The sequence below is a fragment of the Periplaneta americana genome, chromosome 4 (assembly GCF_040183065.1).
Source record: "Periplaneta americana isolate PAMFEO1 chromosome 4, P.americana_PAMFEO1_priV1, whole genome shotgun sequence".
Classification (NCBI taxonomy): domain Eukaryota; kingdom Metazoa; phylum Arthropoda; class Insecta; order Blattodea; family Blattidae; genus Periplaneta; species Periplaneta americana.
In genome coordinates, this window is record NC_091120.1 from 504,491 (window position 1) to 529,384 (window position 24,894).

A 24,894-nucleotide genomic window follows, 5' to 3' on the forward strand; every position below is an offset into this window, starting at 1 on the left:
CATCAGTCTTGGAGCTATCGTATCGATCATTGGCATCTTCAGGGACCAGTACATCACTCTTCGCAGGGAATACTTTCCTGCCCCGAACAGCAGCCAAGTGAAATAGCACGTCGTGTGCTGTATGCGTGACCAACGGCGATGCCTCACAAGGATCGGTGTTCAGTTCGTATCCAAACAATTATAAAACATGTCCCTATCAACCATTGATACATAGAACTGCAACTTTCAAGATATTGGGCTGCACGCTTCATATTTTCTCACTTATTCTGCCTCTGCCTCTTCTCTGTTCGCATGATAGTTCGTCAAACTTAAGCACTCGAAGAAGTCGTTGCCCATTGATGGTGATGGTTGTTGCAGAACTTTCATTTGTTCGAAGTCATTTGCATCCCCAATAAATTTGCCCTGTTTTCTAGATCTCTTTTTTATAATATAGAAATTCATTTAATAGCAATTTCATCCCTCCCCTTCCATATGGCCTATACGCTCTCTGCGTTTTTCTTCGTAAGTGAATAGGTAAGTAAAACATAACTTTTACCTCGAAGTATAATGTGCTTTGTGTGGAGTGTGACATTTTAGGCCTACGGAGCAGAAACATGGACATTACGACGAAGTGAAGAGAAGCGACTAGAAGCATTTGAAATGTGGATATGGAGAATAATTGAGCGTGTGAAATGGGTAGACAGAATAAGTAATGAAGCTGTGTTGGAAAGAGTGGGTGAAGAAAGAATGATGCTGAAACTGATGAGAAAGAGAAAAAGGAATTGGCTGGGTCACTGGCTGAGAAGAAACAGCCTACTGAAGGGTACACTGGAAGGAATGGTGAACGGGAGAAGAATTCGGGACAGAAGAAGATTTCAGATGATAGATGACATTAAGATATATGGATCATATGAGGAGACTAAGAGGAAGACAGACTGGGGAATTCTGGGTTTGCAGTGAAAGACTTGCCATTGTAATAACATTTGAAGTTTTTTTTTTAATATCGAGCGCTTTTTTCAATTGTCGAATATTTTAATTAGGCTTAATTTATTTGTAATTTTTAGTTTAATATTTGAAGGAAAAATTGATGTATATTATCGTTTTTCGTTTTATCAAAGTATGTCACAATACTTGTATGTTAGCACGTTTATGAAATTGAATTCCTTCTTGTTTTATGCCCCATCTTTGTAGGCAACCGCAAAGGTAGGAAGTATTCAATAAATTGCACATTACGTAAGAACGCCAAAGTAATGTTAGACTTTCATGAATTATCATGCGGAAATAATGGTTGACGGAAAAATTTCCTTTCCGAATGTGCATTAGGAATAATTTTTTTCGGGAAGTTGTTTCGGAAAAAATACAATTACGAAAACAGACGTCGGAATAATGGTCGGCAACGAGGAATCGTATTCGACACTCTGCACACGTGCATCACATTTGCGTACATTTTCGCTTCTGTAATTGATTAAGGCTGTCAAGTTAATAACCACACGCCACGTTTTTGCACTGGAAATGACACGTTTAAAATGTCTGCGAACGACATTCATATTTTGTACAACACACCGCAGGGGATTTTGTGTCACTGCTGACGCCTTCTCAAATCACATGTTAGTGTACTCCCACTAAAATCAACGTGTTAATCTGAAAGATGCATTTTTATCTTTCACACTAATTGGTCAAACTCGAAACATAATGACATTTATTTTATTAGAACCAATTATCATTAAGTACAGAATCCAAATTATTTTTCGAAATACTTTGACTCTCATATATATCATTGCAACTTAACTATTCAACGTGTACAGGACATGCTGGAACTATTTAAAACACACGTTAATATGGAGTTTCCAGATCTTGAATTTATTCCCACTACAGAAACAGAAATGTTATACATGATAAAACCTCTAAAGTCTGTTATGAAATACGAAGTTAAGAAATTCTGTTCTGAAATAATTTTCCCTTCTTTGTGGTATTACAGCTTATTTACTGATCTATATCATTGTTAACATTTCAAAAAAGTTTGCAAAGTTCGTAGTTTTGTAGACCATATCACTATTTGGAATATATTAGTTTTAGAGCAATCTGGATTTTAAAACAAAAATCTATAAAGAATGCAACTTTTACATTTGTGGATAAAGCACTGAATTCTTTGAATGCGAAATTACATATATTAGTGGAATTTGTAGAGGTCGGATTTTGTCACGTACTGTCCGTTACTCAGGAGAAGACGAGCGGAAAGAATGTGACCTTCTTGACTATCGCTGCTGATTATTATAAACATCGCTCAGATAAGCATCCCAGTAGCCAGGTTATTACTGTGCAGGAAACATGAGTAACAATGCGTATGGAAATTAAAGCTGAGTTGAACAGAAGGAGACCTAATGTTTCCGCTTACTGCAGTACAAATATTGCACTTGTTGTCGTACGTTATCTGTTCACAACCCTTCCTCCTCATTCCGCTCTCGTCTTCTCCTGAGTCATCGACAGTACTAACTACGCAGCGAGCAAAGAAATGCAGACAGATTCGCAACTACTTTCTGAGGCCAAACACTTTCCTTTTGTAATAAAATTAATATTATTTTGCTTTCATGCGTACCTTAACAGACAAACTTAATACTTAAAAAAGACAGAACAATATATAAACACACTTCTATGCATTTGTTCATGGACTTCAAAAGGAGTACAAACCAAAAACGAACTACATAGGGCTACATTTTTATGTGTATGTGTTGCAAAAGTAGTCTTTGTTCACCAAAGTAAAAAGTAATACAAAAAAGTATAACTGTAATGCACTTCTGATTATAAAAAAACGTGCCATTCGTTCATATATCTAAAAAATTACAATATAAATACATATATAACTGCATCACGGGTCATTATTACAGTAAATAACAATACGCAATATGAATTTTAATTTAATTTCACTTAAAACATAAAACGTTACATGAAAGTACCCAAAATGAGCAAAGCTCGTGTTCGGGGGCAGTTGCGTAACGTGAGTATTACACGGGTTCAGCTGAACTGAATACAACCATAAATCAACTTCTGCGACGCCCACTCAAACAAGCGCGACGACTGCTGCTTTGATATTCTATATTTCGTTCCATAATGTGACAGGCGACGTAAACATTGCCGGCAGAGAGAGGACAAGGATGATTGCTATTCAACCAATGATAGGTTTTCATTCCACACTTGTTTTGAAGACCGCTTACTTACCAAACAGAAAACAAAAAGTTTAAATAAATACATCAAAAGTCAAACGTTACTCAGAATTCAGAAATATTAAACATGGGGTTCCCCAGACATTAACTTTGTGGGTGCATTACTGCTGCATGTGCCTCGTGCAATGCTGGCAATGAGAAAAGAGAATGAAGAAAGGAGATACGGCCTGGCTCTGTCGGGGCTGAGGCATGATGTTCCACCTGTCAGCATCGGATTACGAATGATGCGCAGGCCAGCTGTCGGAGTTGGACGGATATCATTGCACATATAATGATAATAATAATAATAATGTTTTATTTTCGCTGGCAGAGTTAAGGCCATAAGGCCTTCTCTTCCACTGAACCAGCCTTAATCAATACAATACATATTTAAATTACAAATATTTACACTACACTTAAAAGGTTCTCCAGCTATATTCTTCAGTTTTAACGACTAGTAGACTACATATTTATTTAAATTTAGATAAACCTATAAGGTAAAGTAGTAACTTAATTTATGAGCTAATTTAATTCAATCAATTATAATTAATTTAATATTTGAGATAGCTAGTAAAATGATGAAAATTAATTTAATATAAGCTTACTAGGACTATGTTACAGGGAGAATATATATATATATTGTGAATTTTATTTCCACTCAACAATAGGATTTTATTCTTCCAACAATAATTCCTTTCTACAATTCGCCTTAAACGCTCTCGTCAACAATTGGATTTTCACTCAACACAATATTCGTTATAGCACTCCACCGACGACAATGACAATTTACCTGGACTATTACGAACAACAATGAACTGTTAATCTTAACTAATATTTACAAAGCATTATTTACAAATCAGAACTATCAGTTCTCAGTTCTTCTAGCTCAGTCACTCGAGTTCACAGTTTCTCGAACCACAGACCTTCAGAGGCAGTCCACTGTACTCGAACTCAGGTCCCTCCAACTGCGGTCCACTGCACTCGAACTCAGGCCTTCGGATGCTGGCACAGTTGCGGACGCACACACGAGTCGAACTCCAGTATCCAAGACTGGCTTGCTTGCTCTGGCATTCTCACTGACTGGCTGACTAATCAACTGAAACTGCTCGAGTTCGCTGGCGTTTCTTCTTTTATAATCACAGCGACGTAGCCTCGAAAGTTCGACGCGTCTCCAGAGATTGCACTCCAGAGAAATCCAGAGCCCTCTCCTCTCTACCAGCACCAGATGCGCGCGCACTCTCGTCGCGTTGACAGTAATACACCCCCTCTCTTCTCTCCGCCACGCGCCGTCCCAAAGTGCTCCGCGCGATCTTCTCTCTTGCGGACGTTAGTCGTGAGTTCGAATCTCACGTCGCTGTCACAATATATACATATATATATATATATTTCTATAATGAGAATATTAATGTAATTACCATTACAGGTTTTGTAAATCTATTTAGAGAAATTTATATATATAATTTATTTATATAGGGACAACCACTGCTCGAATTGATAAAAATGTAGCAAGGGGGGGGATTTTTCGTTCACATACCAGTACCAATTTTTTTTAAGTATTTATATCAAATTCGACTTTGAAGTTCAATATTATAAATTTATGTATCGCTCTCCTCCTCCTCCTCCTCCTTCTTCTTCTTATTATTACTATTACTATTGTAGTTGACTGCATTTTAATTTCCGAGGCACCTCACGGTATTTTGAATTTCTGGTACCATGGTAGCTCTTTCTATCCTACCTTAAGATTTAGTAGGAGCTACTGTAGATAATTCACAAATCATTTACAAAATCGTATTATGAAGAAACTGCAGCAAACGCTCACGAAAATAATAAACTTACAATATTTCTGGCATAGTTCTTAAAAAAATAGTCTAAATTTTTTAACATACTATTCGTATATTGTATTGCCTCGCAATGCAGAATGCGCTGCAAGTCCAAGTGTTGACTGTGCCGATGCTCTCATGGCGGCGTTCTAATTAAGACCTGAATAATTTGCAGATGAAGTACGAAGCAAAGCCGGGATTTCGTCACTAATGTAATCAATACGACTGAAGTTGTTTTGTAATTAATGTAACGCATTCCTTCAATAGAGAGATAAGTTTAATTAAACCGATTGCTATGTTCTGTTCACAACAAATGGATTGGAGTTTAGACTGGCACATGTTTCTTGCGACACGCTGCAACACATTCATCATGCTGGTCTTCAGGAACGGAGTACTGCGTCCAACATGCTCCACTTTCGTATGCAACTGAAGTACTGCTTCAAACTGTTTCTCAGCAAAATGTTGATGATGATGATGATGATGATGATGATAATAATAATAATAATAATAATAAATAATAATAAATAATAATAATAATAATAATAATAATAATAATAATAATAATAATAATAATAATAATAATAATACCGTAAAGTCAAACAAAAGAGGGCCACAACAATTGACTTGGCATAAAGTTGTCCTGGCTCCGTCTAGAAGATCGTAGGAAAATCCACTGTCTTTCCCTTCTCTTTCACGAACTGCATTTCTCCACTCCTGTCTATCTTGCATCTCGTTTTCAAAATTTATTCACCCATCATAACGTAGACACACGATCACAACACTCCTCAATATTATCCATTCCCTCCCACCGAACATCCTCATATTCATCTTCTTTCACTGTGGCTGTTCCTCGGCTTTGGAATTCCCTACCGAGTAATGTCAGGGACTGTCAGACATCAAACCAATTTAAGAATAGGCTAACGAGATATTTTTCTAACAATTCTTGTTAACAATAATAGCTCTTTCAGGTTTCTCAATGTTTAATGGTTATATCACAGATAAATATCTAAATTATCTCATTATTATTATTATTATTATTATTATTATTATTATTATTATTATTATTATTATTATTATTATTTCTTACCAATGTTTATTATTGTCACACTAACATTACTTATCCAACTTTCATTATTTACTTTCATGTTGTTTTATGGTCTAGATATTAATGTAATAACTATGTAAGCAATTGTATTCAATTAGAATTAGAGTCTGGCTGGGCGGAAGAGAAGGCCTACTGGCCTTAGCTCTGCCAGATTAAATAAATAAATAAATAAATAAATTATTATTATTATTATTATTATTATTATTAATATTATTATTATTATTATTATTATTAATATTAATGTGTTTTATTTTAAAGGATTTTATAGAGTAGGTAATGCATACAAGCAGATTCTGAATGCTAAAACATAATGTCTGTCGTCGATTTGCAAAAGGGGGCGTCATAAAGTCTTGGAAAATCGCAAAAACTATAACTAAGTTAAATTAAAATGTTCATATATTTTTTCTAATCAGATCACTATGGATACATACATTCAGGATTCATGAATATTTTAATTTTTTAAGTCTTATGGTTTTTTTGTGATTTTCCAACACTTTGTTATTTTGGACTTGTCCCCTTTTGCAAATCGACGACAGATATGCTATTGCTAAAAGTTAGTACTAATATACTAGTTCCTTGGTTTTACTCACATGGCCCTTGTCTCTCATGTCAAAAGAAATATAATGTGCGTTAGTACAGCTGTAATATACGGACGTAACTAACAACACTAGGAATTAAGTGTGATGGCAAAGACATCCATTCAGGAATTGTAGAGTATACACTAATCACAAAATTCGTTGTAACATCGAAGGCATCTCGTTGAAATCAATCCACTCAAATACATTTCTTACGAATTGAAAAGATTCAAAGTTCAGACTGTAAAACTGATGAGTAAGTAATTTCGTTGTCCGCGTTGTCTGTCTCTTTCTAGTTTCTATTGAAGGTTACAGTTCCGCAGCTTTGAACAGGAAAACAAATTCTGCAACAACCCCTGCTTCTGTTCTTCCAACAGGGTGCAACTGAGCACAATTTACTATGCAGAAGCTCGCTATCTTCGTGGCTTCCCTGCAGATCCGAGGATGTTTCGCGCATGAATTCGAACTGGGCTGACTGGACCTTTCCCAACTGAAAGGATAATATCAGGTAATCCCATGGCGAATTCTTGCATTGATCTCGTGTAGAATACTATTTCGCTATTACCAATTCCATCGATGCTAGATGATTTAGTAGTTTATGCGGCGAAGTTAAATAAGCTACTGAAAATGTTAACCCTTCTAAGGGCGGACCGAGGTGAAATGTGAATTTTCAAATAAAGATAGAAACTTGAAATTTGGTACACTGGATTATGAAAGCAATCAATCTGTAATAATAATTAACAATTGAAATTTTTGCAGTTGCTAGTTTTCTAGATTACTGTTAGGACTGACGTCATGTGTAACTGATCTCTTATTTCCAAATTTCGCTTTTTTTTTTATCTATTATCCAATATTCTACTTTAGGTCTTGAAAATTTCACTTTAGCAGCACTTAGATTTTTGTGTTAGTAATTCGTATTTTCTAATTGTTGTATTAAATTTTGGAATTTCATTGATTTTTTTATAGCTATTGTATTTTAATACAACATAATTATGTACAGGAACTGTCCCGAACACGGGCTGGCTGAGACACGTATGCGCTATCTGCTAATTTGACATTGTTGTAGTACGTAGGGTCCACACCTGTGGAGTAACGGTCAGCGCGTCTGGCCGCGAAACCAGGTGGCCTGGGTTCGAATCCTGGTCGGGAGAAGTTACCTGGTTGAGGTTTTTTCCGGGTTTTTCCCTCAACCCAACACGAGCAAATGCTAGGCAACTTTCGGTGCTGGACCCCGGACTCATTTCACCGGCATTATCACCTTCATTTCATTCAGACGCTAAATAACCTAGATATTGATACAGCATCGTAAAATAACCCAATAAATAAATAAAAAATAGTACGTAGCAATAAATGCAATGCAATATTTTTCTTTCCAGTTCGTTATAGCTTGTACTACTAGTATGTAAGTTTTATAAGGCTATCTGCTGTAGTCCACACCTGTGGGGTAACGGTTAGCGCGTCTAACCGCGAAACCAGGTGGCCCGGGTTCGATTCCCGATCGGGGCAAGTTATCTGGTTGAGGTTTTTTCCGGGATTTTCCCTCAACCCAATATGAGCAAATGCTGGGTAACTTTCGGTGCTGGACCCCGGACTCGTTTCACCGGCATTATCAGCTTCATCTCATTCAGACGCTAAATAACCTAAGCTATTGATAAAGCGTCGTAAAATAACTTACTAAAATAAAGCTATCTGCTGTAGCGAAAGATTTCTTTATTAGTGTGTTTGAAGTGCTTAAATAAGTTTCATGTCGTTCGCTGCCATTATTCTAGTTTTCTTTTGCTTAGTTTCATTTACGAACGTTTATTTTCGAAACTAAGAATTGAAGGTATATTTTCATCCACTGAAAATATAATCAAACGCACCTATAACATACGTTCTTCATCCTCTTCCTATATTATATGACAAGAAAAACTTAATATGTTATGTGAAAGAACACTAGCCTACATATCGCCTTCATTCACTAACAAAACTCAATTTTCACAAAAACGTTATATAACCCTGTCATCTAAACGAAGAACTAGACCTTGCGTAAAAACGTCATAAATCCTTGCACGGATTGGTCAAATGACGGCTCTTCGAATGGTGACTGTCTCCCTAATATCAATTTTCTGTGTTGTGATTGGTAATATTTATAAGACCATGCAAAGCACTCTTATATCATGAAGATATCATTCACTTCCACCAAGCTATAACGCAGTCTCTGTATAGAATACAGGTCGAGATCTTGAGACAAATGGTATATCTGCGCCTCTTATGGTAACGCTACCTATCGGACGCGCCGCTCACGGACAGTGAGTTCGTCTTCCAAGGACGCGGACGGTTATCGTGTTGTGTTCGTGCGTGAGATAACGTTTCATGATTGAAATTGGACTCTGCTAATTTTGTGGTGATGTTATCTGGACACCTGTACGAGGTGTAATTGGAGCAGCTTTATAAATGGTGAGTGAACAACAAGGGGGTAGCGGTTCGAATATTGCTTATCCTAACAGACATTGCTTTAAATTATGTTCTTGTAAAGCTATGCCAACGTGGAATTATCTGTTAATTTTAACAGAGTTTAACATTCGGTAATTACGCAGTAAGTGTCGGCCAGGCAATAGAGATTCCCGTGGTGAAGGTTGAACCTGTCCGCGCCACTAGGAAGCTTTAAGAAAATAACAGAAAAATCGCCAGCGTTTGTAGTAGGTGTGGTGGAGAGAGCCGTGCGCCCAACCCGCCGAAATACATATTACGGTACTTATACAAAAAAAATTCGTCGTACGTAAAGAAGACCGTCACATTTCCTTATAACGTGACGGAATATAAGGAAGGGAATGATATTTTTTTTTTCAGTTTCTTTTTTTATTTTATTGGGTTATTTTACGACGCTGTATCAACATCTAGGTTATTTAGCGTCTCAATGAAATGAAGATGATAATGCCGATGAAATGAGTCCGGGGTTCAGCACCGAAAGTTACCCAGCATTTGCTCGTATTGGGTTGAGGGAAAACCCCGGAAAAAAACCTCAACCAGGTAACTTGCCCCGACCGGGATTCGAACCCAGGCCACCTGGTTTCGCGGTCAGACGCGCTGACCGTTTTCAGTGTCACCAACTACGGAGAAATGCCGTATTAATTTCAACCACGTAATTATAAGACTGTCCATTAATTTGAAACTTGCTGCTCTAACCCAAGCTAGACATGGAACGTTATTTATTTCGCACCGGAAGTATCTGGGGAAGAGAGCTACTGGTTTAAATATCGAAGTTCGGACCTTACTCCTCTCGAAAGCAAGGAATGACCATTCAAAAGGATGAAAAATCGGTCAAGTTTCGGTCCCCTACGGCAACTTCCAACGGATCCCTAACGAATATTCACACGTTTATCACTGGGATTGGGCGCTGGAAATCAATTTAGAACATATTTCAATTTTTATTGTACAATATAAATGCAATTATCACTACAATGACACAATAATTATTGCAGATAACACAAAACCAACTTCGGAATCGTAATTAACAGTCGCAGTTTCACTTCACTTCCACTAGATGACTCTTGAGTTCCAGCCTATAGGCGTAGCAGGGATGCCAATATCGGCAAACGAAATGAAACTGTGAGGAATGTTGCAACAGGTGTGCTAAACTTTAGGAATGTTACAATAGGTGTGTAGCAGGTTAGGTTAGGTTAGGTTTTGTTAGGTGTGTAAGATAATATGAATGATTACCACAGTTGGCGACACTGCAATCATTCTCCCACTCCACCGTCACAACGACGGAATATGGCCGCCTTCTTCCTTCAAGTACGACGATTTTCCTATATAAGTAAGGAACCTATTTAGAGCGGGTTGGGTGGACCACAGTTTTCCCAGTGATCACATCGAGTTTCTACTACTCCACACTACAAAACTAAAGTATTTTCAGTGTTTGTTTTTAATTCCCTATACTGGCAATACATGACTGAAACTTCAGCGAAAAATCTAATCTAGATTACTGTTATCCTTAAAGCTCGTACACACAGAAGGCAGCCATTGTAAGTTACTTGCTGGCTTCCTTTATAGGCTACCGTCTTCAAGATTTGAGAGTCAAGTTTTAGAAATTTGTTATTCCTTCAGTTCCCGAGGGAAAGGAACGCACGCTAGAATTCCGTTCACGAATATTGTGAAGCAGTAACTTCGGACGCTTGCGGCAACTGTAAGTAAATTTTGCAAGAAAATGCGTTCAGATGAGAAGGTAACGATAACCCTTTACAACTGGCCTGTATTATCTTGTGGGAGGAGAACTTCACACAACGTGTTGATTACTTAATTAGCGCCTCGCTTTTCAGTTTACACGTCGTATACTTGAAGCATTGGCCTTCGAGGATTGAACACTAAAATATTGTGAGCTTGGTACTAGATAGACAATCTGCAGGCAGTTGCAATGTTCGTGGAAGGCTGTCAAAATCTGCCCGGGTTGGTACCGCAGTCTTTTAGCTAAATTGGAATTTATATTGATTAACAGTAATCGAAATGAGACATCACATTGTTAAATTTTATTATCCTTGAACATAAATAGAACACACATGGTTCCCTTCGCCTAAACATTTAACGGATGATAACTAAAACATTAAAGTCCACGATTTCGACTGTTTTGGGCGAGCCCTCCCATCTAAAATATTTAGGATATTAAAATAGAATATGCATATAACTTATCTCTGTTCCAAATCACGTGGCATTATTTATAAATTAGTGATGCTTCGCTCTTTTTGCCATCAAATATATTGCGATTAGTTTAACTTTCCTTAGTACAATCCGTACTACAGTTTGGTATAATAGGATGGGGAAGTATCAGTAAATCAGTTACAGTGTTTTTAAATTTACTTCAGAAGAGATTCATTAAAAAATCTATTTGAAAACCCTTTAATTAATCAACAAATATTTTCTACATGAATTTAAATTACTGAGTATAAAAAATCTATTGCAATATATTAATGAACTAAATGCACGAAAACGGAATAACTTCATCTTATTCTCACATAACCGTCATACTAGACGTCCTGACACGTTGCACTAGAGCATCACAACTGTAGGTCATAGACAAAGCACCAATTTTGGTCCAAGATTATATAATAGCGTCATTAAAAAATTCCCTTACCTCGAAAACATACATGTTCTAAAATTTAAAACACGATTAAAAGATGATATCATTCCATTGAAGATAATACGCCTTAATAAATCTACTCAAGGATTAACTTTAAACAATCTTGTAAGGTTGTATAATATTATAATTAAATATTTACATACTTAAGGGTACATGCACGACCACAAATATTATCAGGAAATGCAGGCTTTAAATTTCTAAACTTTTACAAGAAAATGGACAAAAATTACAAGGTATCACAACAAGACTTATTAGAACTTAAATATCGGATAAAAGTATAAAAAAGTTACTAATAATATTTTTCAAACCAGTTTTATATCAGTAAGAAAAAAGAAAAAAGAAATTGTGCAGTTACATCATTTGGTAACCATAACATTGTTAAGGTCTCTCTGACATCTTTAATAATTTTCCTGGATGTAATAAACACTTATTTCTGAAAAGTAGACTACTCTCAGACATGTAGAGGTGTTTATTTTAATACAATTAATTTTTTATTTGTTCTGTATAATATATATTAAAATTTACATAATGTTTTGTGACCTAATATTTCTATTTAAAAAAAAATGGACATTATTTTAGTCTACCTTTTGCATAAATTCATGTTAAATCAGTGTACAAAATTTCAGAATTCTATCTCTAATGGTTGTGGAGTTATGAAATAATATGTGTGAATATTTTCAAATTTTGGAAAATTTAATTTAAAGTAAAAAGTGAATTCTTAAAAATATTATTAGTAACCTATTTTATACTTTTATCAGATATTTAAGTTCCAATGATATCTTGTAATTTTTGTCCAATTGTGAGTTCATTTCCTTATAAAATTTTAGAAATATAGAGCTTGCATTTTCTGATAATAATTGTGGTCGTTCACATACACATACCCTTAAGATTATTCACTTTAGTCCTCTTTCAGTGGTGGAGTTAAGATCTACCACACAACCAGAAAAACCAATACAAAGAAAAACAATGCAGGGAGAAGAATAATTAAGAAAAAGAAATGAAAGTGCAAATACACACAAAAACTGCAGTTGATTGCCTTCAGAATTCTTAAAGGTTGCAGTCATACGCCATCTCTTGGCGACTGTCTTCTCATATTCATTATTGTAAAGTTATTATGTTGCCAGCAGTGGTAACGCTCCAGTATGTTCGAATAGTTTTTATGTGTCTGATGGTGAGTCGGTGTGCATACGCGTTTAGATGCAAACGGTAACTAGTGTCTGTAGAGATTTTAGATTCAGTGAGTGAGAAAACAATGCTGTGAGTGATTCTGGTGAGCCATATTCAGGATCTGAAGTCATATTAGTCGTCAGAAACTGTCCAACATCAAGAGAGGCTCGCAGTCAATCATGGATTGGCTGAGATACGAAAGAAGCAAATGTCGTATAAAACAGTTGGCATTAAAACCGAGTGCAGTGAGAACATAAATATATTTATCTGAACTGAAACTAAAAGAAGGCAACGGCCCGATTATGCTCCACAGAGGACCGTGCTTCAGATCTCCTCTCAGGCATCCGCCGCCATTACGTCTTTCTGCGCCGCTCCACTTATCGGTGAGTATAGTATTTACATGCAACGAGGGCTACAGAATTAAACCGATGCTTTTGAGGAATAAATGGAGTTTTACCAACAAGTCTAACTTAGCTCATTTCTATATTATTGTTATTATTTCTATGTCAATAATTATCAATAATGTACTTATTATACATTGGTAGCTAACTCATCAGTTTTTTTTTTTTGCCCCGTGATTTTAAATGTTTATTTTAAGAGTTGAGTTGTGCGTTCACCGTGGCTGTTTCAAACGCTATTTGCGTTCTTCGCAATATTTGCGGATGATTCTGGGGACGACCACTCCACGACGTTTGAACTTTTTTTTTCACAAACGACTACTTTATGCTAGACTTTCGAAAGTTAATACAAAAAAAATCGGAAAGATATAATTTAGACTAACCTAACATATCACAACCTATCCTAATCTAACCTTAACTAACCACAACTAACTCAAGCTAAACTAAACTAAGCTAACCTTACCTAAACTACTCCGATCGCCACTAAGCAGCAAACATAACATTCCGCCAGCATCCAAAACTGTGTAAAACTTAAAAAATCTAAAACATGTAAAACCATACTCCCCCACAGCAGTCTACGTGTGCGCTATTTCATATGAAATCGATCAGTAAAAAACCTCGCATTTTTTTTAATACTCTAATTTTTTCCCTATTTATACAAGGTGCTGAGGAGAGTGCATTTTTAAAAATAGCCTATACTATCGAAAGTCAAACGGTTTTCGTACTATTGAGCGACAAATTTAGCGTATTTTATAAAAACAAGCCTCTTTCAGCGCTCAGAACTCTGGAACCATTTACTGCAGAACATTGAACGAGAGCATATTTTGAAGCTGACATTTGGTAGGTTATGTTGAAGTAATACTTATTTTTATTGTGTACAGAGAGACAGATAATCTGATTTTACTTACTTTTAGGCTTTTTGCCCATTTGTAAAAATGTAAAAAATATTGAGAAAAAACCTTGCATTATTAAGAGGGATCCGGCATTGTTTGCTTAGTGTACGGTAATAAGTTTCGGGGTATTAAATAAATTATTTTCAGACGCCTAGACTTGAACGGCGCAGTACCCCACACACTGGCCGAGAGCTGAAGATAAGCGAGCATTGGGCGTCATTTTACTCCTGTGTTTATGAAAACTTGATAAAGCTAGCCCAGCCATGACTGCTAGACGACACATCACGTGTTTGTCTCCTGGTCTTGCATGTCTCGACTACCTACAGTCAGCTGGTTAGTTCACGCGCGTACTATTTATTTTCTTTATTTGACATTTTTAATACTTTCTTATCAACGTTGCACCAGTAAAAAATATGTGTTTATTTGTACTTTAAATGCGGAATCTAACCATATATTTTACAAATATTTTTTCGTGGGCAAAGGCGTCTTAATGAAGAAAAATCTAAATTTCTCCATTTCCATAGAAAGTAAGAAAAACTGTTTACATGTCAATATAAACTATAATTTCTCAGCATCAAAATAAACCATGATTTTGATCATTGGGTGAAAGGGTTTCGGAGCCACAACAGTTTAAAGTTGTTAATTTTATGAAAATACGATAAATCGAAATATTTTTAATTTAAACACTATGAAATTCTGATGCCTCAAACTTTGCACAAAGCATTGTATCATAGTTGTCTACGGACAGAAAAAGTTTCATTGTATTTAAAAATTGCAAGGTCAATTTTCTCTATATTTCGGTCGATTTGAGATGGAATAGCCCGTACATAAATAACGGAAATAATAATTATACATGCTCAAAATCCATGGAGAGACTTTCCTCCAGAATTAATTATTTGTGTTAGGTCTTTGTACAGAGAATAAGTACTGCCGTCTGAGAAGTTCCATTGCTAACGAAGTCGACTGTAGGCATGCAGCAGGTTTGGTTATCGTCTATCCGGACTAAAGAAGGGAGTTAACTTGTGCAGTTGATATGTCCTTGATAGAAGGCTCCAGGTTAAGTCTGTTGGCCATTTCTCCCCAGATGAATTTCGACGCTTAACTTCTGCAGTTGATAGCATTGTTACATAAACTACTATTTTCACCACTACTAAGATTACCTACTACTATTATTATTACTACCACCACCACTACCATCACTAACTTACTAGTGCAATTATTACTAGAAGTTTACTGTTACTACTGCCCCCCGTCCCCTCATTCTACGCCTACTGTATGGGCAATGCTTAGCAGGTAGACCTGCAGACTGTAACTCCAAGAAACTGGATGTGTCTGAAGTTCAGTTACGAAGACACAAATTAATATGAAATCTGGAAATAAAACCTATAACAGTGAATTATAGCATTATGTTTATAATTATACGTGAAATATTAATAACGACACTTTTCTGAATATAATTAAAATAAACACTATACTATTCATTCTACTTGCAGGAATAGTGTATCTTCCATTTATTTTAATAAATAATTTTATTATTTAGCTCTTGCTGAATTAAGTTACACTTTTGTTTTTAGATCAAGACTTAGTGATCTTCGATTAATGCTTTATATTTAACGTTGAAACTCGGCTTAACTAAAGAATAATGTAATTGCCTGATCTCAGGTTAATTATTTGTACAACTGACCGTTACATAACTTTCAAATTTAACCGGTTGAATTAATATCTATGATGATTATGATGATGAAAATAATAATAATAATAATAATAATAATAATAATAATAATAATGATAATAATAATAATGGGGTCAAAGGCTAATTGAGATTTCCCGGTCTCTGATCGGGTCAAAAACTCTGATATAACCGTGAATTTCGGTGAAATCCGGAGGGCCTAATTAGTCAAATCCACTCTCCTCACCTCCACGCTGGGCCCCGTGGGATCTTTTAAGATGCGAAAGAGAGAGTGGTGTGGGGAAAGCAACGGGAAGCTACCGCATTTATCTTTCCCAAGAAAAACTGCAAACATAGCATGACGAGTCTTTTCACGGTAAAAGAACTGCCTACTGAAGGATGCACTATAAGGAATGGTGAACGGGAGAAGAGTTCTTGTCAGAAGAAGATATCGGATGATAGACAACATTAAGATATCAGCCATTCCATGCAGACAGGTGTGACATTGGCATAACATTTTAAACTAGTTTACTGACCCCGATTTTTTGCTACAAATCTCATGCCTGAATCACAGTGCAGTACATTAAACCTTGCACCTGCTGTGTAATTATTGTCGCAGAATTCTAACTGTAAGTAAGATAGCAGCATCGTAAATGTCCGAGGACGGGCGTGACAAAAATATGCACTTGCAGTGAACACCTCTAATGAAAACAAGAAAATTCTGTGAACTTAATAAAACAAATATCTTGAGAATGTTTGTACTGAAAGTTACAGTATTTACCTTACTTACTTACTTACTTACTGGCTTTTAAGGAGCCCGGAGGTTCATTGCCGCCCTCACATAAGCCCGCCATTGGTCCCTATCCTGAGCAAGATTAATCCATTCTCTATCATCATATCCCACCTCCCTCAAATCCATTTTAATATTATCTTCTCATCTACGTCTCGGCCTCCCTAAAGGTCTTTTTCCCTCCGGCCTCTCAACTAACACTTCATATGCATTTCTGGATTCGCCCATACGTGCTACATGCCCTGCCCATCTCAAACGTCTGGATTTAATGTTCCTAATTATGTCAGGTGAAGAATACAATGGGTGCAGTTCTGTGTTGTGTAACTTTCTCCATTCTCCTGTAACTTCATCCCTCTTAGCCCCAAATATTTTCCTAAGCACCTTATTCTCAAACACCCTTAACCTATGTTCCTCTCTCAAAGTGAGAGTCCGAGTTTCACAACCATACAGAACAACCGGCAATATAACTGTTTTATAAATTCTAACTTTCAGATTTTTTGACAGCAGACTAGATGACAAAAGCTTCTCAACCGAATAATAACAGGCATTTCCCATATTTATTCTGTGTTTAATTTCCTCCCGAGTATCATTTATATTTGTTACTGTTGCTCCAAGATATTTGAACTTGTCCAGCTCTTCAAAAGATAAATATCCAATTTTTAAATTTCCAATTCGTACAATATTCTGGTCACGAGACATAATCATATACTTAGTCTTTTCAGGATTTACTTCCAAACCTATCTCTTTACTTGCTTCAAGTAAAATTCCCGTGTTTTCCATAATCGTTTGTGGATTTTCTCCTAACATAGTCACGTCATCCGCATAGACAAGCAGCTGATGGCAGTATTTAGCTAATGTTATAGATGTTTCCTGTAATAATTGCACATTCATACCTGGATCATAACATTTTATAAGTAATTATGCACAGGACGGGTGTGACACTGTGAAGTTATATTTGTTGTATATCAAAATAATTAAAATTTGGAACTAAAAATCATCCCTATGACCTTAGAGAGCACTAAATTAAATAGTAGTAATTGTAATAAAAAATTTAAAAGCATTACAACAAACATAAACGTACAAATCAACTGAAGTAGTACTTCTAAGCTTGTTCAAGAACATCAGTACTTCTAGAAAATACATAAGAGAGTCGATTAGAGCAACAAGCAAGCTGTAGTTCATTTCAAGATTTCTGTGCGATCATTTTAAATGCTTGTAAAAAGTTTAAATAATCCCAGAAGGATTTATTCTACTCAGGCTTCAGCCGAAGTTGGGAAATATCTTGGAAGTATATTTCTTGCGAAATCGTTCGATCCACTTCATTATTTTAGACACGAAATCAAGACAAAAAATTTCTGCTTGTCTGCATTAACAAGAAAGTACCTGAATGTTTGGCCATCACTTCCTGCTGAAAGAATATTCTCAAAAGCAGGTTTTATTATAAGTAAACAAAGGACTCACCGGATTAAACACTATCACAGCTCAAAATATTGAATGCTTTCTCTTATCACACTGTATAACTACTTACTTCTTTTTTTTTTTAGCACATTGTATAACTACTTACTGGTTTCTTTATACGGTTGGAAGTGAAAGACTAGTGTCCAGTGTTCTTAGTAATGTGGGGCGATTTTTATTTAGAGGTAAGCTCATAGGTGCAAATTATCTCGCTGAATATTAGGCCTACATATCCTGCAAAGACAGACGGGTACTAATTCACCGAAAAGAGTTGTCATTTAATTGCAGGTGCCTTAAAAATGCTTGTAAGTGTTTGACCCAGTGTAAAGAAAACTATAAACCTAAACTTTCGGACGGCTATTAACAGCTGCCACCTCGAATACAAATGCTGTTTTCTATTCTTTTCTTTGTGTCTTCTTATACATTCTACTACTACTTCCAAATTTATCTTGCGAAGGTTTTGAGCCAAGAAATAATGTGATTAGTATGGTTCAACTGTGTTTAATATACGGTACAAAGGAGATAAACCTGTACTTGCTTGCCGAGACACGAACCTGGATCCACTTGGGACATGTCATCGGACTAATAAGTATGTTTGATTTAATGAAGTATTCCATCTCCTTTCATTTATCGAGATTTCATGTCGCCCTTCTTTGCAACGCAAGCAAACACTTGACGGCGGCGTGATGGAATTTAAGTCAGCATTTGGCTGCCTGAGCGACATGCAAAATCGTTACATGATTACTGAGCGCTTGCTATGCGAACCTGAAAATGGGATTACCATTGCTTGCGAACTGCATGGAGGCATTCACGTTTGCCTTTGATTTGGCTGGGGAGTGTTATTTAAGTTGAGTAGTGTTTTGTGTTATTGTTTTGATAACGGAATTGAATGGCGGTGGAACAAGAGGATTTCAGACTAATTGAAAACGAAGCCAGTCATGCATGAAAATTAATTTCTCTTTAGCATTCCTTGTTAGCTTCCTTAGTGCTATAAAGTGGAACTTTCTTCCTGCAGTCCAAAGTACATAACATTTTAAAGTAATGTGGCTTAGCATATACCTCAGCTTATGATGCAATTCTCTAATTAGGTAACTTATCAAAGAACATTTTCTTCAGCGTAGAATAGTCTCAATCTATAACTTTTGTGGTGAATGAAATACTATAATCAACAGTAAATGACGTACAGAGAGTTGTTCTTAAGAAACACCTACAAATATAAACTTTGGCTACAGTTAAAATATTATAGATTTATTAATTTGTCATACAGAATAATATCTGTAATATTGATAATTAATATTTGAGGAGAAAAACTCGCTCCGGCTCCGGGGATACATATAGTCAACATATAAGCCCAACATGAAGTCAGGCCACAAAGGGAAACATTGAAGGAGGAGAATTCGATCCGGTGCTGTGGATTGGATTCGGCGTAGCTCAGTGGTCAGAGCGCTTGGTACGTAGAACCAAGGACCCGGGTTCGATCCTCGGCGCCGGAGCGAGTTTTTCTCCTCAAATATTAATTACAGTTAAAATACCTTCCGTTATACACAAAGGTTTACAATTACTGGCGTCATATGCTGAATTGGTTAACATTCGTGTAGCACTTATTTTTTGTAATTTTAAAATCTTAGATATTTCATTGCCATTACACTATCAGTCATTACAGAATTTAAAAAGGCAAAATAAGCACTTAAGATAATGGTTATATAGCAGAGATCTTAAATGTCTTGGCAAATGAACATCTCCCGACAATCTGCAACAAACACAATCTTTATGAAAGTGTCGTATCAGTTTAGTCAGTATTGATGCCTAATAATGATAAGCTTACATGCGACTTCGTCATACCCTCAATATATTCTTATTTGTGTAAAGAATATTTTCTGAGGTTCATTAGCATTAAGACAGTGAGGTTCACCGCTGTGAGATAACGGTTATCATGCGTGACTGTGAAACGAGCGGGCCCGTGTTTAAGTCCTGGTTGGGGTAAGTTACCTGGTTGAGGTTTTTTCCGTGGTTTCCTCCTCAATCCATTAAGAGCAAATGCTGGGTAACTTTCGGCGTTGGACCCTGGACTCATTTCGCTGGCATTATCACCTTCATCTCATTCCGACGCTATATAACCTTAGCAGTTGAAAAAGCGTCTTAAAATAACCAGTAAAGAAAGATAGTGAGTATTTGCTGAAAACCACTGACTAGCTAAAGAAAAAGAATCAGATATAGCCCTGTTTAAAATATTCAGACAGCGAAAAGTATTGACTGACAACCGACATCAGATGGAAGGCATTGTGCATTATCAAAAGTAACAGAGGTCCAAACAGCTCTGATGTACAAGAGGGAATACATTTCACCATTAATGTATACGATTTGACAAATGAGATCTCAGTAGCTGCAAGCCACTCTATAGTAGTCTAAGCACAGTATGTGAAGAATCAGTAGGGACAACTCTTGTCGGCACCTTTGATGTTGTTGGTGCTAAATTCAAGCTCAGTAAGGTCTAGTTCTCAATGACTCCAAATATGTCGCTAGTATCAAACCACTATCAAAATATTAGTAAAATATTTATTTATTTTATTGGTCAGTAAAACGAGTAATCTGGTATGTATATTATCTATCATTAATATTATTGTCGCTAGGAAGTCAAAATACTTATATCCATTGTTGACGTTCATGTTCGCACTTCACCGCAACGGACGCCGTGATGTATTATGTTGTACTTGGATCAGTTCTACCAACATAAGCCTCAAACAGTGACTTGAACGTTAGCGTCAATTAGTGAATATTTTCATGATGATTGCATACGGAAGTAATTATTATTCTGGTCATATTGCCATTCCTTTACCTCATGTCTTTAAAATTGTTAAAAGATGAGTAATGAATGTTTTCAGTTATTATTAAATTATGCCAGGCCTGTCGTAGATGGAGATCCATCTGGTGGAGGTTCCAGATAATACACCCGGTTTCGTGACATGCGCACTCAGAATTTGTTCCCACGAAACGGCTTAGGTGTCTTTACTGTATGTTCTCTATACTGTGGTCTAACCTCTTGAGTTGAAAGTTTTGTTACAAGAAATAGCACCATCGCAACTACGAAGTTAGAAATAGACCACAGCGTTCTATAAAGGTAGTGACAGTTGCCCGACGCTTGTAATGAGTCATGTAAGAAATGTTACTCATTAAACTCCACTTATAATAAATACAGGCTATACAGCGATGGTCTGAACCAGTTGAGAAGAGGCATGTAGCTCTCCATCAGTGTTGCCAACTCATAAATCTTTTCTCCGCTAAAACTTTGTTAAAATACGGTTACAAATCCGCTAATAATTAAGAACTGACTTACTATGGCTCATAATAATAATAATGATAATGATAATGATAATGATAATGATAATGATAATAATAGTAATAATAATAACAACACGACAGGCTGTGATTGCTGATAGAGATCTAATCACCAAACCATAAACAGCGCATTAATAATTCTAATATGTGTGATTTGATTCAACCATGCAGGTTGTAACGTAAAATACTTACAGTGATTTGGATGGGCGGAAAGAGGGACTTGCAGATTACATTCGTATAACAGCGGCACTGTAACTTTCAAATTATACTAGCATGTCATTATAAGCTGAGTTGTTAAAATAGTCTAGGTTGTAGACTCTAAAAAATAACAAACATGTGTATGTCATAATTATATGTTGTGAAAAAATCCATTGAAAAACTTTGACAAGCACTAATAATCTGTCAAAAATCCATTATCCGCTAGATTTCTCTTTTTTGGCAGGCTGAAAACTAATGCAATTCGCTAAACCTAAGGGAAATTCCACTAAGTTGGCAACCCTGCTGTTCACACAGTGTGTCAGAGCTTGGTTCCCCCCCCTCCCCCGCAAAACTGCTCTTCGTCTTAATGCGCAGAGAAATGTCTCATTTTGTCTTCAATTTTTTCCCCTCTCCGCAGACTCGCCTGAGGATTCAGTCTGTGCTGGTAAACGGGAGAGCTGTGTAACACTGATTTAACTACAAGGACACTTTTTTAGTACTTTCTTTTCTGATTTTTTTTAACTTCACAAGTTTATTCATCTGTAATCTTTTTCCTTTATCTTTTGTATCTTTCCTTCAATTTAATAAGAACTTTAATGTATCAGTCTATCATTGTATCGACTGTTACATGTATTTTCTGCAACATTTCAACGGAGAGTGACTAGAGAAGCGTTTGTAGTTTTTTCTTGAAATTACTGACGTCCCCTGCTGGACCATAAAAAATCTGGTCAGCCTATATTTACTGGACTCCCACTTGAACGTGGTTCTTCAGGGATTTGTTTCTACAATGTTATCCATGTTATCCAGCACTGTTTTATGTATGGTAAGTCACCCCAGTTACAATCCTTGATCCACATCGTTCTGCTTACAGTTTCTGTCTTTTTCACAATTATACAGCACCAGTCTTTACTTTATCATCTTCTGCAGCCCTACCTCGAACACCCGAACAGCGCTGTAAGTCTGTAAGTAATTCGTCTGTCAGACTACACAGTGCTTCACTTTCTTCTTAACTATATGATGCACTGAGATGCAGTTCTCTGCTTTCGTCGGAACTGAGTGTACAGTGACGTCAGAGTGATGTTGCGACTTCCAACTTTTTTTCTTTCGTTGTTGCGTAGCTCAATGTAAAACGGAGTAACAGAAAAGGTCATAATTTTAGTACTGCGGTAATTGCCTGTGAAGTCAGCAACACAATTTTCTGTGAAAACGATGCTTTATTGTCGTAATTCTTCAAATATTTAAGTACAGAAAAGAAATAGAACTTATCAAATAAATCTGCTGCTTCTATATATTACAAGTTACTAAAATGCTAACACCACCACCACCACCACTACCGCCAAGATTAATTTTATACGATTGTTTTATAATTTCAGCCATTCCTTTGGGTGTATTTGTGTTACTGAATCACTACTGTAACATTTGACTGATGCTACTTTGTTTACACTGGCTAACGGCCAGATTTGTTCTTATTCTGATTTACTGCTGTTCAATGAATTTAAACGAGTATGCAAATGGGTACATTAATAGTAAGAATGAGCAACTGGGTTCACGACTGCTGCTTCCTTCTGAGTTCTAGGTTGCTGATTTCTTGTAATGCTCATAAATGTAGCCGTGGACGGAAAGCATCTTAGTGTTGGCGTCATTTTTATAAGACTAAGGTACTGAGTTCGTGTTTAGTGGACGAATAAACTTAAATAGTATTTTAGATCGGAGTGTATGATTAACTGTATCTGACGGACGGTATTGCTTTTTAATTTTGTCGGTTGTGTTATTTTTTGTTTATTTATTAATTTACATTTTATTAATACACGGTAATCTATTTTTAATGAAAATAACATTAATTTACATCGCTAGTATTGACACTTTTATGACGTGTACTCTTGGGTAAACTTGAATGTTTGATAGTTGTGTGTTTGTTTCGATGTTCCTTGCATACAGAGCGTTGTGACGTATTAATGAGTTGGTCTCTCAAATTGATATTCATTTTTCCTTGTCCATCGCGTGAAGTTAAGTCGGTTGCAGAAGCAGAGAGTTAAGCATTTTTGACTATTTGTGTTGTTTTCGAGAATTTGAAGAATTTACTGCGTTCAGTTCGCCATGGAGTTCTGTATGAAAAATGTAACTGTCAGAATTATGAAGCGATCATCAGAGCAATTGGAATTAGACTTTTTTCGTTTTCGTAAATGCACTAGAGCAGCGGTGGCGAAAATGTGATCGTGCGCCGAGCCACTGTGTAACCTGCAACGTGCATAGCACCTATGGAGGGAGGCGGACACCCGAAGGGGAAGTGAAGCAACTGTCTGACTTATTAACGGATTTTCATTTTCCTTACGTCAAGTACTTAAATATAATTTTATACAGTACAAGGCTACAAACTAATGTTTAGTATGTGTAACGAAGAAAGAAATGAACAATATCACAACCTAAAATTAACTGTCTTCAGAATGTCTCTGCGACAAAGTTTCGAAATCAGGAATTATGTCACTTACTGCCAGTCGTAGTTGATCACGAAGGTATTTGTCTATCAGTCGTGATCTAAATTTGGTTTTTACTATCTTAATTGTTGAAAATAACTTTTCACAAACGTAAGTTGTAGCGAACATGGCTTCAACAGAGCAAGCGAAAGAACGGAGCTTCGGATATTTATTTTTTTGGCAAAGATTTGAAAGTTCAACAATAAAATTGTCAAGTCCTTACATCTAGCTTTCATTTGACATCACATTGTAATTCAGTGAGTTCAAATTGAAGAGCTAACCGCATTATTCGTACATCTGCTGAAAAAGGGTCGACGTACAGAGATGATGATGATGATAATGATAATGATAACAACAATAACACTTAACATGTTAATGTTTCATCAGTAACATGTAGTATAATGCCGTTTTATGTTATACAACAGTTTTCCTCGTAATACTTGTGAACAAATCATACATTAATATTCTTATCATATTGACAGCAAAAAAATGCGTCCTCCCATCCTACTTGGAACTTTCGTACATGGTTTCGAGAGAGACATATGCCACTCGCAGGTCAGAGACGAATACAAATGGAACGGAGTTTGACTCCAGTGAGTGAGAGGGTGGGGGTTGGCGGAGGTTAGAAGCAAGCGAAATGCGCAGCTATCACTGCGAGCCACAATGTCTCGCGAGTCACGTTCTCGCCACGGCTGCTCTAGAGTCACAAAACATAAATG